The following is a 16,236-nucleotide window of genomic DNA, read 5'->3' on the forward strand; positions in this document are numbered from 1 at the left end:
GTTCTCTGCCTCTCTCCTCCCCCCACCCCAACACAGATACAGCCTCTTTATTTATCTCTCGGACTTTATTACTTAGTGTCTTCCCCCTCCTGTGCGCTCACTTATCTCCGTCTCCTTCGGTTTCTCTGTTGGTTTGGCTAGTTTATTGGTCTAACTTTGGCTCTGTGTCCCTCTTCACCAATCAAGGGTTCTCTGATGTTCAGTGTTCCTAGGCTTTTGTCCATAGTTAAGGATAAGGGTCCAGGAAGTTGCCTGACATTGGGTGTGCTGTGAAGGCAGATGGCTCAGTTTCTCTTCAGGTGGGCTAGGCAGGGCCTGGTCTTTTGGTCATCATTATTAACAAGGTGAGGTTTTTCCTCTGGCACTGCTCTGTTTCTGCAGTAGAGCAGGATGGATGTGGTTAAGAAAGAGAATGGGTATGGTTAAGAGGATGGATTCTGGAGCTAGACGATCTGGGTTTGAATCCCAGCTCTGCCACTGAGTAGCTATATGACCTCGGACAAGTCACTTAATCTCTCTGTGCCTCAGTTTCCAACCGTGAACTAGACCTAATAAGAATATTAGCCTATGGCCTGTTGAGTTCATATACATAAAACTCTTAGCCTGGAACGTAGTGAAGTTCTAGGGGGTCACTATAGCCACATTCTCTATAAAGTAGGGAAGAGGGCTGCGAGTCTAACTGTTCCCCAGGCAGATTTTCAGGGCAGATTAGTGAGGACAGATTTTCAGGCCTTTCCAGCCTGAAAATTTCATCTCTTACCACCACCACCCCCAGCGCCTTCCCACCTCATTGATACATCTTTTACAGGTCTTGTCTAGGTCAGTAGAAACTAGTGCAAGTTTTTCATTGACAAAATTATTTCAAATGAGAAATCATTAAAAAATGAAAGACATTGTAAACATTTTATTTTAACTTAAAACCTACAGATGCCTCCTCCCCTTTCTTTGAGTATGGGTCTGTTAACTGGAATTCTATAAGGTCTTTCTTGCACAAACCTCAGTGCATAAAGCATTGTCTATCATTTCCTGGTTCAGCTTATTTTATAGATCAGGAACTTATGGAATGATCTGAATACAGATTCCTTCTAGATTTATATAATTTCCTCCCAGTCTGTTACAATTGCTTGTCTGTAACTCATCTGAACATTTTTTATAACAATCTGCCTTCCCTGAGTATTTCAACTTAGTTTTCAAGAAACAACTCCCTTTTTACAATCGTATTTTATTGGTTTATTAATATTAAATTGAATCACATAATTACAAAAGAAAGAATAACTGGCATAAACAGGTTTGGGAATAAGCAATTGTTTCTGGGAAGGCAGACAGATTAACTAGAGGAGATGTAAAGGGGCATTTTCAGGAACATCCTGCCAGACAAGGGTATCTAGCCCATAAAGTTTGTATGGAGAATGGTGAGTGTGGCTGTTCTGAACATCCTCATTGGGTGGTGGTGGAGCATGAGAGCTTAGGTTATGTTGTGGGTTCCAGCATTCTGCCAAATAAGTACTACTCACTCCTCTATCCCCTTTCAATCTTAAAGAAATCTGTTGAACTCTCTCATCCATTAATGACTCCTTTTCCTTTCTTCCTATCCTCTGGGTTTATATCTTCTCCTTTCCACTGTCATTTTTAGGGGAGGAGGTATAGAGAAGGAGAAAAAATAAGCATTAGAGTTCAAACTGCCATTTTTATCCAGAGAATTCTCTCTCTCTCTCTCTTTTTTTTTTTTTTCAGAGAATTCTCTTATTTAAGACTCTCAACCTTCAGGGAGCAGCAGACCCTACTTTTATCTCCACAAAGGCCATTCAGCTAGTATTGACAGAAGCAAGTCTCAAACTCAGGTCTGGTAGGGGTTGTAGTGGATACTGTGGTACTGTGCCCAGAGCCCCTTCCTGGAGTCGACACCAGCTTGCTGCTGGGAGTGTTGGTTGCTGATGCCTCACTGGAGATTGTCCTTGGCTACAAGAACTGCTTTATTCCTTTTTTTTTTTTTTTAAGATTTTATTTACTTATTCATAGAGACACAGAGAGAGAATGAGAGGCAGAGACACAGGCAGAGGGAGAAGCAGGCCCCAACGTGGGACTCGATCCAGGGTCTCCGGGATCACGCCCGGGGCTGCAGGTGGCGCTAAACCACTGCGCCACCGGGGCTGCCCAAGAACTGCTTTATTCCAGCGCATGCTTCATCTTGATGATTGTTCTGGCTAATGACTGGCTGATGGAGGGATGGATATGCAAGCTCAATCCGCTTTCCTTAATTTGGGACAATTCCGAGGGGTCATCCCAGCTTCAAAGCTCTTCTGTGGGATTAGTTGCAATTCTTTATGGGTCATCTTGTCCCTCTGCCCAGTTACAGGTGTGACACCAGAGAGCACTCCCCAGTAAGCCTTCTTCATGAAATGACTCCTTACTTTAGAGTCTGTTTCTAGAAGCCCAACATAAGGCAGAGGCTGTGGTTTTTGATCTTCTGCGGCCTCTGGAAACCCAGAGCTCCCAGGCCATCTTGGGGTAGGATTCATTAGCAAAAGGAAAACGGTCTGAGGATGGTTGTTGTAGAACTTAGGACCTAGTGGGGGCTGATGTTTCTGCAGGAGGGGCAGGGATGGCGTGTCCCCTCGTGTGGTTGGAGGGCAGAGTGGTGCATGGTAATGAAGCTGAGCAGGCAGGCACTGTACAGGTCCAGGTCCTGGAGGGATTTGTAATAAGAGGGTTTTACAAAGGGAGTGGCAATGATCAGATCTGGGACTGAGGAAGATGAGCTTGACTCTAGGATGGATAACTAGGGGCCAGGTGAGGGAGGGAGGGCAGAGTGGAGGCTGCTATGGTGGTCCAAGAGAGAGAAGAGAAGGCCTGGACCAGGGCAGGGAGGATACAGATATGGTCTTAGTGATGGACTGCTTCCCACCCAGCACCCCAGTCCCTACTACCTCTACTTTCTAATATGCCACATCATTAACTTACTTGTTATGGTTATTGTCTGTCTCCCTCTACTACAGTGTAAGCTCCACAAGGGCAGGGATTTCATCTGTTTTGTTTATTGACATGTTCTCAACAATAGAAGGGTGCCTGGCACATGGCAGGTGCTCAGTAAATAATTGATGGATCTTGTGAGGTGTGGGGGATTGGACATATCATCAGTTAGGTCCCTTTGGTTTCTGCCTGGGTGCCTGGATGGATGGTGGGGGCTCCTCAGTGTGAGGTCAGGAGGAGGGGCCCCATTTTGTAGGTGCTGAGGTTTAGGGATGGGAGATGGAGAGAGTTGCAAGTGTTGATGTCCCATAGATCTCACTTCTCCTAGACTTGAATTGTTCAGTATTGCTAGGGGCTGCGGATTTTCCATAGGGTGACCAGAGGACTTGGGATGAACAAGGCTTCAGTAGGTTCAGAGCTTAAGATGCTACTTATCTTTTGCCTCCTTGGCCCAGTCCCTCTCAGCTGAGAACTCTCAGCTCTGAGCTCTACTGGTGGCTGTAACATGAAGGAGCTCTGTTTGGTGGGCAACTTCAGCTCTCTCTGAGCCTCAGTTTCTCTCTGTCAGGTGAGGTGAATTGTTTACTCTGAAAAGCCTTCCTGGTCCCCCTGCCAAGGTCTCCTCCCTTCTTTGATGGTGTCCAAGGTACCAAATACTGAGTCGCATTTCAGTCACCACAGGACTGGGGAAGCTGTCCCAGATACGGAACTAACTTATGGCCGGGAAACCTAGGGAGGAGAGAAACACTGACTTTCCTGCATAGGAAGCATAAAGGATGGAGCTCTCCATGGTAGTGTTGGAAATGGTTTGCTTGCTTCATTTTGAAGTTTTTCTTAAATGACCCCGATATGCTCTTTCCAAGATGCACTGATTTGTGATGGATGTTTATTTATTTATTTATTTATTTTTTTTTAATTTTTATTTATTTATGATAGTTACATCAGAGAGAGAGAGAGAGGCAGAGACATAGGCAGAGGGAGAAGCAGGCTCCATGCACCGGGAGCCCGACGTGGGATTCGATCCCGGGTCTCCAGGATCGCGCCCTGGGCCAAAGGCAGGCGCCAAACCGCTGCGCCACCCAGGGATCCCTGTGATGGATGTTTAAATGAGGGGGTATGGCATCTCAAAGTCAATACGTGCAAATCTCAACTCATCATCATTCCACCCCAATGGTTTCTCATGCTCTCTTAATGGGATCACCATCCTCCACCCAAATGATTGTAACCTCTTCCTGCTTCTTTATTATCTTTCTTTGTTGCTTGGAAAGATTTTTATTTTGCCTTTGCTCTTTGAAAGAAGTTTTATGATAAACTCTTACAAAAGTAGAAGGATATTTGAGAGAATAATGAACTCCCATGTACCTATCACCAAGCTTCAACAGTTGTCAACCCATGGCCTATCTTGTTTCATTTACTCCTGCCCACTCTCTCCATCCTACCGTGCTCCCAGATTATTTTCAAGAAAAGTCTAGGCAGCATGTCATCATGTGTATACATTTAAGGATGCATTAAAATACCTAAGTATAGAAATAAGCCAGTCCAAAAAGACAAACACTATATAGTTCCACTTATATGAGGTACTTAATCAAAATCTTAGAGACAGAAAGTAGAATGGTGGTTGCCAGGGGCTGGGGAGGGGGGAGGATGGGGAGTTAATTGTTTAATAGGGGTAGAGAATTTCAGTCTTATAAGATGGAAGGAGTTATGGAGACGGGCAGTGGTGATGGTTGCACAACATTATGAATGTGTTTAATACTACTGTGTTAAAAATGGTTAAGATGGTAAATTTTATGTCATGTATTTTTCCACAATAAAAAATGGAAAAAATACATAACTATAATGTCATTACATACTTAATAAAATAACAAAAAATTCCTTAATATCACCAAATACATAGTGTTCAAATTTCCTAGGTTAATTCATAATTTAATTTCTTTTACACTTTGACTCAGAATTCAAATAAGTTCCATATCCTGTAATTGGCTATTGGTGTCTTTTAAGTCTCTTCTAATCTGTAGAATACCCTCTCCTCTTATTTTTCTTCAGCTATACATTTGTTGAAGAAACTGGGTTGTTTCTCCTGTTGCCCACATCTGGACTTTGCTGACTGCTGCATCCCATGGTGTCACTTAATATATTTATCTGACCTTGTATTTCCTGGATATCAGTGGTTAAATCGAGAGCCCTCATCAGCTTTTCTCTGTGAGCAAGAACAGTTCAGAGGTGGTGGGTGAAATTTTATCTTCATTTGCACACAAAAGTCTAATCATTGTGTCTCTTTTGGTTGTTAGCAGCCATCCAGCATCATTACCTAGATCAACAGCTTCTTCAGAGTTTGTAAAACAGTGATGTTCTAGTTTTATCACCTTCTATTTGTTCTTTAGCTGGACTCCCTATAAAGAATACCATCCTCTCATTAACTATTTGGATATGCCAAGGTACAGGAAAGGCAGGATAAGTGCTTGAGTCTTTCCATTTATATTCAGTTTTTAAAATGATGAGTTGGTTCCTTGGCGTTACCCAAAGGTGACCAATGAGATGATTATGTGTCATTATGAACTCGTGGATTTAAATAAGTATGATGTGTTTCAGTACATTTCAGTTTTTATCTTTGCTGGTGCTCAAACGGTCCCATCCCATCTTTGGTTAACAGGAACCTCTTCACCTTAGCTCCTGAATCCTTTTGACAGTGACCTCGGTAGTCTCTGCTAGCTGCCCTGCTTTCTCCGATGACAAGATGTTCCATTTCATACATTTCCTGTCTCAGACCTGCAAACAGCCATTTCCACAAGAGCTTGGGGTGGAAGGGGCTTCAATAGGTTCCTAGTTTAAAATGCAGCTTGCCTGTTGCCTCCTTTTCTTTTTAATGGGAAATGGTACTAGGTGTTACAGTCTGGTACTACATGTTACATTATTTTTAATATTACATTCAATATATAGTAAAAGAGAATGTACCATATGTATAATTATGAAGCATCTTAATAAAATGGCTCCCCATCAGCCACCATCCAACCTAAAAATTGGAACATAAACTTTGTGAGCAAGAACAGTTCAGATTTGTGTTCATTTTGTGTGTGTCCCTCCTTCATCTCAGCCTTCACGCTCCATCTAAGGGGGTGGATTATGTATTTATAATTTTCTTGCTTAAAAAAGTTTTATCACATATGTGTATGTCCCTAAATATGCATTATTAGTTTCTAGTTTGTTTTTGAGCTTTATAGAATGATATCATAAAGTAGGTTCTCTCTGTCATGCTTTGATTTTACTAAATGTAAATAAAAATAAATCTTAGAAATATCCTTTGTCTTTTATTTTTTTTAAAGATTTTATTTATTTATTCATGACAGACACAGAGAGAGACAGAGGCAGAGACACAGGCAGAGGGAGAAAGAAGCAGGCTCCATGCAGGGAGCCCGATGTGGGACTCGATCCCGGGTCTCTAGGACCATGCCCTGGGCCGAAGGCAGGTGCAAAACCACTGAGCCACCCAGGGATCCCCCTCCTTTGTCTTTTAAAGCTATAATTCATTTATTTTCAATGATATACAATATTCCACTGGGTGACTATATCATAATTCATTTTATTGTTTTCCTGTTTGTGAGCATTTGAGTTCCTCCAGTTTTTGCCATTGCAGATATTTTGCTAAGATAATGCTATTGCAGGTTTTCTTGTTCAGGTCCCTGGTGCACATGCAACAGAGTCTGTCTGAGGCAGTGGTTATCAAACATTTTAGTCTCAAGATCCCAAAGACTTTTAATTTATGTGAGCTAGAGGTATAGATATTTACTATAGAAATTAAAACAAAAATGTAACCATTTTATTTATTAATTCATTTCAAATGCAATAACAAACTCATTATGTGTTAATTTAAATTATATAGTTTAAATGAAACATAACTGTATTTTTTGGGACAAATAAAATGAGAAGAATGACATTGTTTAAGTTTTTGTAAATCTCGCTAATGTCTGGCTTAAAAGAAGACAGCTGAGTTCCCATACCTACTTCTGGGTTCAGTCTATTATATCTTATATCATGCACTCTGACAAACTCCACTGTATACTCATGACACGAGAGTAAAAAAAATAATATCAAACCTTTTAAATATATTACAAAAAGAATTTTGACCTCATGGATCCCCTGAAAATGTCTCAGGGTCGTCCCTGGCAGCCTGTGTAGGTTCTGACTAGCAGTGTCCAGCTTGTGCAAATGAAGGAGCCTTCCCCATGGCCCAGCCTAGTTCTCAGCTCTGGGTTTGGGGCATAAGATGCATTTAAAAAATCAGCGTTAACTGAGCCATTCCTTTTCTTAGTTCTTTCTTTACTCAGCAACTTGAAGGAGAGAGGTGAAGGCAAGGCAGACTTGGGGCACAATCATATCCGGTGGCACCTGTATTCACCCTGAATTCCAATAGCATCACCTGACCTACCAGGATATACATGCCCAGTGTTTATTCAGGTGGGCCTTAAATCTTACTGTGTCCTTGTACCCATTTTGCTGAGGAGAGAGATTTTATATCATCACTACCAGCATCACCATGACCATCATCATCAAACAGCTTCTGTCCACACCATGTGGACCAGGTTTTGTGTTCTGTGTTAGGTACTTTATATGCAATAGTTTGTTGGGTTCTTGAATGACTTTATAGATCAAATGTTATTATCCCTGGAGGGAGAAAAATGAGGGAATTGAGGCTCAGAGAGGGGATGTGATTATCCCAAAGTTGCACACCTGCTGATCTGTGGAGTAAAAGGTAGGGCCCAGTGCTCACACCTCTTGGTGCAGGACTGTGAGTGGCTGGAGCAGGAGGTCACTATCCCATGGCTAATGTGGTCTCAGGCTTTTTGAGGGAAATTGAAGCAAAGGGTGGGTTCAGTTCCCAGAGCCAAAGTCTGCAGACTTAACTGGCTCATCCTAATTCTAGACCACCACAAAAGCCATTTGCCGTTCCCTCACGGTACTGTTTGCTTCCTTGAGTAGGCTTTTGGAACCCAATGGGTATGGAAGCAGGAAGGGAGCTGGTAGGGTCTGTGTGACCCAGGGTTCACCACTTAAGCTTCCTGTTCCTCAGTTTCCTCTTCTGTAAATTAATACCAGAACCATCTCTGCTTCTTTCTCAGGACTTTTGCGAGGAAAACACAGTGTAAACAACAACCTTCATCTGTGTAATGCTTATATGTCAGGTCCTATACCAGTCTTTATACATTATCTCATTTAATCTTCCTGATAACTGTGTGCATGTAGTATTTTATTATCTCCATTTTTCTGATGAAGAAACTGAGGCTAAGAGAAGCTGCATGACTGGCCCAAGATCTCTGGGCTGGGGAGTAGTAGAGCTGGAGTTTGAACCCAGGTCTCTTAGGCCGCTAAAAGCCTTGTAATGGTAATGATGGCAGCGTGTGATGGTGTGTATTGTGGTTTCATGTGAATATGGGCTATGGGCAATCCTGGTTTGCAATGAGCCAAGCTGCTTGCAGGAGACAGATCAGGGTAGTCAGACCAGCTGATGATGTTATATTTGCCAAAAGATATGACAGAGAAGAGAAATAAAGGGTGTGTTCTCAGGAGGGATGGTGGGTGTTGGCAGAGGCAGCACACAGCAAACAGCCATTGGGCACGTTGTCTGTGCTCTAAAGTCCAGCAATAGAGCTGACACAGTCTCACCCTCAAGGTGCTCAATCAGGGGGGACAGACATCCCAACAGACACCAGTCATGTACCTTGTTCTATTAGGATGCAGAAGTTGCATTCCTAAGAAATATTATGTTATAAGGAATGGAATTATAGAGACAATTGCGTCAATGGGGCAAAGCAAGTTAAGGGCTGGATAGTTGCAGACTCGCCATAACAAAGTGATTTTTCCTTCAGGAATGTCAATGATAAAGGTGCTTTTACAGCTATAAGTGTATGACTATAAAACCTGAACATCACAGAGCAAATCCAGACTTACACATCCCCATGCTTTGGCTCAAGAGGAATATTCTTTCTTTTGCTGTCCCTCCAGCACTGTCACTAGGGTAGGCTTCTCTCACCTTCCATTCACCTTAACCATCCACTATTGGAGAACAGAGGGTCAAGCCTTGCTAAGGCATCCTAAAGACATCAGACACTGCCATCTCCAGCCTCCACCATGCCTCTTACTAGTTCCCCAGTAACAGACTCTTCCTCTCCACTGTGGTATGTTCACTGTAAATTGTGCTCTCTAATGAAAGCATCACATCATACTGAGTTTATACTTAAAAAGCTTGCCACAGGAGAAATTCTTACCTGGTAAAAGAACAGAAATGAGAGTATGTGGAGGTAGTATTGTGTCACAATTAAGAGTGAGGACTCTAGAGCCAGTCTTCATTGTTTAAAATCCTAACTTTGCTACTTAGTAGCAGTGTGATCTTGGGCAAGTCACCTAGTCTTCTGTGTTTCATCTCTAAAATGGGGAAAATGATCATCCGTGGTTGTGAGGATTCAAAGAGGTAATGATTGTAAAGTCTTCCAGAGAGCCTGGCACATAGTGAGCACTCAACAAATGTTACCTCTCCCACAGTGCTGAGGGAGGAGAGGTCCACTGAGCCTGGGCGGTGGGACACAGGGAGTGAGGAAAGTCACCTGGGGAGGATGAGAGACTGGAGCTGGATTTGAAGGGTGAATGGGATTGCATAGGAGGATAAGGCAGAGGCAACAGAGGGACATAGCAAGGCTCTTTTGAAGAGTCAGGCGGAGGGGGGGGGGTGGGAGGATGAGAGGTTGGATGTAGACCAGTTAGGGGTTGTTGCAGTGATCTGGATGAGGGTTTATGAGGCCAGCACTCAGCTATGGCTGTGAGGATGGGGACGAGTGGTGACTCCATGAGAGTTTGTCAAGTAATAGTTGCTTAGAAGACACCTGTATTCCCTGATCCTGGTGCCTAGTGCTTTGGAGCACGTAAGGAAAATGAACCGTGTCTAACCTGTTGGGGGTGTACACTCTATTTACAGACGTGAAGCTGACAAAGGTAACTTTTAATTGTCAAAACTGGAGAGTGAACTGGCCTGGGTTATCCTAGAGGATCCATAGAGGCCTCTATGGACTTGAACCCTGTCATCTATGTCATCCCATCTCTGCTGGCTGTCACTCTCACTCTCCCACGCCATGTTTCACCTTTGCTTCCCACTGCATTTGACTTTAGTCTCTCAGGCAGGCTGGCCCCACCAGGCTAGAATCATAGCTGAAGCCAGATCAGGCTTATATTCACACTTTCCAGCAACAAAGAAGTATACATGTCTGATTATGGCTTAGAGCAGTGGTTCTCACACTTTAGTGTACTCAGAATCACCTAGAGGGCTTGTTAGAACACAAACTGCTAGGTCCTAGAATTTCTGATTTAGTAGGTGTATTAGCAGCTAGAGCTGCCATAATGAAGTACCACCGACTGGGGTGGCTTAGACGACAGAGATTTATTTCCTTACACTTCTAGAGGCTAGAAATCTGAGATCAAGGTGTTCATAGGGTTGGGTAGGTTTCTTCTAAAGGCCTCTCTCCTTGGCTGTCTTCTTCTGTGTCTTCACATGGTCTTCATCCTGTGTGTGTGTGTGTGTGTGTGTGTGTGTGTGTCCTAATCTCTTCTTCTATAGACACTAGTTGTATTGGATTAGGGCCTACTTCAGTGACCTCACTTAAGCTTAATTACCTCTTTAAAGACCCTGTCTTCAAATATAGTCACATTCTGAGTACTGGGAGTTAGGACTTCAACAGATGAAATTGAGGGAAACACAATTCAACCCATAACTGTAGGTCTGCAGTGTGGCCTTAGAATGTGCTTTTTTTTTTTTTTTTTTTTTTTTAAGTTGTAGTCTCCATGCTTAGTTTGGAACCCAAATGCAAGGCTTGAACCCATGACTCTGAGATCAAGACCTGAGTGGAGATCAAGAGTCATATGCTTAACTGAGAGCCACCCAGGTGCCCTAGAATATGCATTTTTAGAAAGGTCCCAGGTGATGATGGTTCAGGGACCACACTTAGAGAGCCACTGGCTTGGAGTACTTACCTCTCTCCCTGGTACATATGCACTTGAACAGAAGTGGACTTGGGCTCCAAGAATTATAATGTTAATTGAAAGGAACGCCAAATACTTGTAACTGGCAAAGGGGGAGAAGGATTAGAGCTGAGGAACTTTTTGGCATTTCCTGAATTACATGGTGCTGGTATTATGGCTTTTCAGCGGCAGTGGCAGGAGAGGTTTCAGATTTTCACATTGGAGACAACATGAACTCAATCCTGGCTTTGTCCTTTTTAAGCTAATTTTGAGCAAGCCACATAATAACTCTGGGTTTCAAATTTCTCATCTATAAAATGGGAGTGAAAATAATACCCATAGCGTAGTTGGAGTTAAATGTAATAATCTGTGTAACGGACCTGGCACTTAATATATGATAGCTATCACTGTTGTTGCCTGCCTCCTCTTTGCTCCTTATCAGGAATCTGCAAGGTCTACCTCCATCTCTTGCTTCACCAGATCTGAGGACAAAATCCCAGAATCATAGAATCTCAGTATCTTAGGGTGAGTGACCCAGAGAATGAATAAATCTGAGTTCTTGCCGACTTCAGGGAAAACCCTTATGTGACAGATATGAAGCTCTCTCGGCTCATGCTGTGGGGGTGACTTTTCCACACTCCTCACTGGGCCTTGGGATGGAGGTCAAGGAGGTCAAGAACATCTCAAGAGTGTCATTTGTAGCCACCACTGCAAATCAGAAATTGTTGTGGCATTTATTTAAAGATGCAGATTCCTGGGCCCTGTCCAAACCACCCAAATCAGAAACTTTATAACAGGACCTGGGGATCAGTATTTATAGAAAGCTTCATTAAATTTTTTTTTGTAAAAGATTTTATTTATTTATTCACGAGAGATAGAGAGAGGCAGAGGGAGAAGCAGGCTCCCTACGGGGAACATGATGTGGGACTCGATCCCAGGACTCTGGGATCACGCCCTGAGCCAAAGGCAGACTCTCAACCAATGAGCCACTCAGGCGTCCCTATAAAAAGCTTTAGAAGTGTATGCCATGCAACCAATCCTGAGGCCTCTGTGGTGGAGACCCACGTGTCCCTCTCCTCTAAACTTGAGAGGAACTGGAGAAGGAGGGGCCAAGGGACATGAGTCAGAGGGGAAGAGCTAGAAGGGCTCAGGGTGGGGACAGATTGACCTGCGTGAATTGCTTCTCCTCTCTGAGGCTTTGTTTCCTCATCTTACAATCATGAATGATGAAAACTACTGCCTTATGGAGTTGTTATGAAGATTATTCTTTTCTCCCATGGTCAGGCTTTCTCCATGAAGGAAAGTGAAGCCCCCAGGAGAGCTGGGCTTCAGGCATCTTTCTTGTATTCCCCATGGGGTTGAGGATGCAGATGGGGTCCTGTGGATGCCTGGTGATGGGCTGTCCTCTCCTCTCTATCTCCACAGGCATCAGATGGGGCTTCATCCTCTGCTGCCTGGGCTATGTCCCCAGCCTCCTTCTGCCTTTTGCCAGTCCCTCCCTTAGGTCATGCAGGGAGGAATACTGGCCCTTCCCAATGGTTCCTTCTCAAAGCTCCACAAGGTTCCGTGGGCATTTTGTCCCCATCCCTGCCCTTGTACCTGGAGCCTCTCTTGTCAGGCATTCTGGGTCAGTCCTGAGTGGGCTACCTGGGGGTTCCTTTGGGCTTTGTTTCTTCTAGCTGTTAATCTCCTTCCTCCAAGAGGGCTACTGCTGGATGATACAGACTCTGGCCTGGAACTCAACTCCAGAGCTTCCTTTAAAAAAAAAAAAGATTTTATTTATTTATTCATGACACACACACACACACACACACACACACACACACAGAGAGAGAGAGAAAGAGAGAGAGAGAGGCAGAGACACAGGCAGAGGGAGAAGCAGGCTCCATGCAGGGAGCTGAATGCGGGACTCGATCTCAGGACCCCGGGATCACACCCTGGGCCAAAGGCAGATGCTCAGCTGCTGAGCCACCCAGGGATCCCAGCTCCAGAGCTTCCCGAAGCCTGATTTGAAACAGGGTGAGCCAAGAAGAGACACTTGGAATCTTGGGGTGAAATTCCTAGCTAGGTGACCTGAAGCAAATTGCCTTTTTTAGGTGCCTCAGTTTCCTTGGGTATCAAATGAAGGGATGCTAGGATTGGTAGGGTTCTGTGAGAGAAATACTGTACCTGCAATTCCTGGAAAAGAGAGTTGTTCAATGAATGGAAGCACATATTATTGGGTGCACAACCTGCTTCCCTCACCAAGCTGGGAGCTCTCTGAGGGCAGGACTCTTTGTAATATAATAGGTCTGTCTACCGAGCATTTCTTATGATCTGGGCAGAACTTCCACAGGATAAACAATTATATTTATTTCATAGGGTTGTGTGTGGATTAAATGAAGAGGTTTATCTCCATTTTACAGAAGAGGAAACTGAGGCTCAACTAGGTTAACTTCCTTTGTGGCTTTGTATTTCTCTGTCCCTACGTAGGGTCTAGCACAGGGCAGACACTTGAATAACTGAATTTATAGTACCTGACATAGTGGTGACTTGGTCCCCTTTGCAGGGCATGTGGGAGAGACCAGGCTTTCCAGGCTCTTCCCTTCTCTTTCCTGGCCTCCCCTGGCAGAAAAGGAGGGTGTGAACCCACTGCTGGGTTGGCAGCGAGGGCCTCAAGAGTCCAGAGGTCAAGTGTAGGGCAGGAGAAGCCCATCAGAAGCCCTGCCCTTGGTGGGGAACATTTCAAGGAGCCAAAGAGCAATCTCTGAAAGGCTGAGTCAGACTGAAGTGGAAGGTGGAGTGGAGAATGGTAATGAAATGTGCAAACTCCTGCCTCTACTCTGATGAGCAGAGTTTCCCGTTGATGGCCTTGTGAGCAGAGGGGCGCAGTGCTCCCTCACTGCCTTTTGGTTGTTCCTCTTGTCGTATTTTTCCATAGATCTCTGCAACGGTGGGGGCATGCTTGTTTCATTTTACACAGAGGGCCACTGAGGCCCACAGAGGGGAAAAACCTGGGCACAAAGCCTGTGCACGAGGAGAGCTAGGTGCAACACACCGAGTGCTGTACTTGGGATCAGATAGACCGTGATTCCTTCCGCTGCTGGCACCACCATGACCTTGGACAAGTTACTTTAGCCTCTCTGAGCCTCAATTTGCTCATTTTAAAAATAGGAATATATATGTATATTGTACATATACATATATGTATGTATTTTAAAATATTTTCTTTATTTGACAGAGAGAGAGAGAGGGAGAGGGAGAAGAGGATTCCTCACTGAGCAGGGAGCGGGACATGGAGCTTGATCCCAGGACTCTGGGATCATGACCTGAGCCCAAGGCAGATGTGTAGCCAACTGAGCCACCCAGGTGCCCCAGGAATATATATTTTTAAAAATTTAAATCCAAGTTAGTTAACTATAGTGTATTATTAGTTTCAGGAGTAGAATTTAGTGATTCATCAGTTGCGTATAACACCTGCTGCTCATTACAAACTCCCTTCTTAATGTTCATCAGCCAGTTACCCCATCTCCCCCATCCAAAAATGGGAACATTAGTTGTTTTCACCCTGTAGGGTTGACCTGGGGATTAAATGAGGAAATTAGTGCATCTTGTCTAGCACAGTGCCTGGCAAGAATAGATGTTTCGAGAGGTAGATGCAATTGTGTGTGTGTGTGTGTGTGTGTGTGTGTGTGTGTGTTATCTTTGGCTCCTGTCTTTTTTTTTTTTTTTCCCAACTGCCCCAACTCCCTTTCAGCTCACCTTTTCTTGTTCTTTGGGCTCTTTACACCATAGTGTGAGCATGTGGTTCTGCTACACAGATCTTGGTTTCAGAAGCAAGTGAGTGGAAGGAGAGTTCAGTGGACAGCTCAGAACCTCAGGAATCAAACCACACGAAATCCATCTCAAAGGAGACAGTGAATTGACCCTCAGGAGTAACCTGCTGGTTTCTGACTTCCTTTAGTGTGTACAAGAGCTGAGGGAAGAAAACTGAATGCCGAGCTGGGAGACTGAGGTTCATGGTTGTGTGACTCTGGGCTGGTCCCTTCCCCTCTCTGGGCTTCAGTTTTCCCATCTAACAGTAAGGGGACAGGCCAGAGGAAGTTCTGATACTCTGGGTTTCTAATTTTATTCTAATTATATGTTTCAGGGAAGAACAACGAGGCCCTGGATAGGATGTGATGAATGAATCTTCTTAATGAGAAGTGGAAATCATTTGTGGTTGAGAGCTGTGCCTCAGATCAGAGTGACAGGATACATGGCCAGGCTATATTTTCCAGCAGATTAAGTTAAAAGCTGTGGCCCAAGACTCTGAAATATGAAGAAAAAAGAAGAAGATGACAGGATATTTTTTCAAAGAAATATTTTCCAGCCAAAAGGTGCAGCAGATCACTTCCAGGAATTTGTTCTTGTTCTCTATCAAAGGTGAAGAGTTCAGAGCCTTCAAGGAAACAAGAAGCTGTGGGATGGAGTGAGGAAGTCTGGCCCATTGGCTTTGGGCCAGTTGCTGAATCCCTCCAAGCCCCAGTTTCCTCGTCTCTAAAATGGGGCTGGTCTTTCCACCTAGGATGTTCATCGCAGGGATTAAATGAAGTATTGAGTATTCCCATCCTCCCTAACTAGGGAGATCTGAGTTCTGGTTCTGGTCCTGATAGGATGTGGCTGGTCCAGAAGGTCAAAGAGGTAATTAGGGGGATTTCCAGTTTCATGACCAGGATCGCCATTCTTTGCCAAGGGTGTAGCCAAGGGGATAACTTTACCATTTTGTTTCTTTACACTTATTTATTGAGCTAGGATTTACCAAACTCACGTCACATACCTAACATTTTGCTGGTTGCTGGGGTGAACAACAGCCCCTCCTACAATGTGCAGAAGCACCTCCACAGGCTCCTCTCCACCTTAGGTCAGGCTCGTGCTGCAGCTGCCCACATGGAGAATGGGTCAGCATCCTTCCCCGGCCCTGCATCCCAACAAGCATCACATGTAGTCCATTCATTCTGTGATCACCCACACTGCCCTTCCTCCTGTTGTACTGTTGTAGAACATTACCCATGTCAGGAGGCTGACATCAGCCTCTTTTCTACATGTCTAATCCAGATTCCATATACCAGCCAAGCAATCCTTCTAAAATGCAAATCATGGGGCGCCTGGGTGGCTCAGCAGTTGAGCGTCTGCCTTTGGCTCAGGGAGTGATCCCGGAGTCCCGGGATCGAGTCCCACATCAGGCTCCCTGCGTGGAGCCTGCTTCTCCCTCTGCCTGTGTCTCTGCCTCTCTGTGTGTGT

At 44.3% G+C, this 16,236-nt stretch overlaps 1 long non-coding RNA gene across 1 annotated transcript; it reads left to right on the plus strand.

Annotated features, from left to right (window-relative positions):
• Positions 1 to 4,851: 4,851 nt before the first annotated feature.
• On the plus strand, positions 4,852 to 15,680 carry LOC119869345. Its single transcript, XR_005369908.1, has 3 exons — positions 4,852 to 5,196; positions 7,280 to 7,425; positions 15,104 to 15,680. It is a non-coding gene; the product is annotated as an uncharacterized LOC119869345 (long non-coding RNA).
• The last annotated feature ends 556 nt before the right edge of the window (positions 15,681 to 16,236 follow it).

Source organism: Canis lupus, chromosome 15 (assembly GCF_011100685.1).
Source record: "Canis lupus familiaris isolate Mischka breed German Shepherd chromosome 15, alternate assembly UU_Cfam_GSD_1.0, whole genome shotgun sequence".
Taxonomy (NCBI): Eukaryota; Metazoa; Chordata; class Mammalia; order Carnivora; family Canidae; genus Canis; species Canis lupus.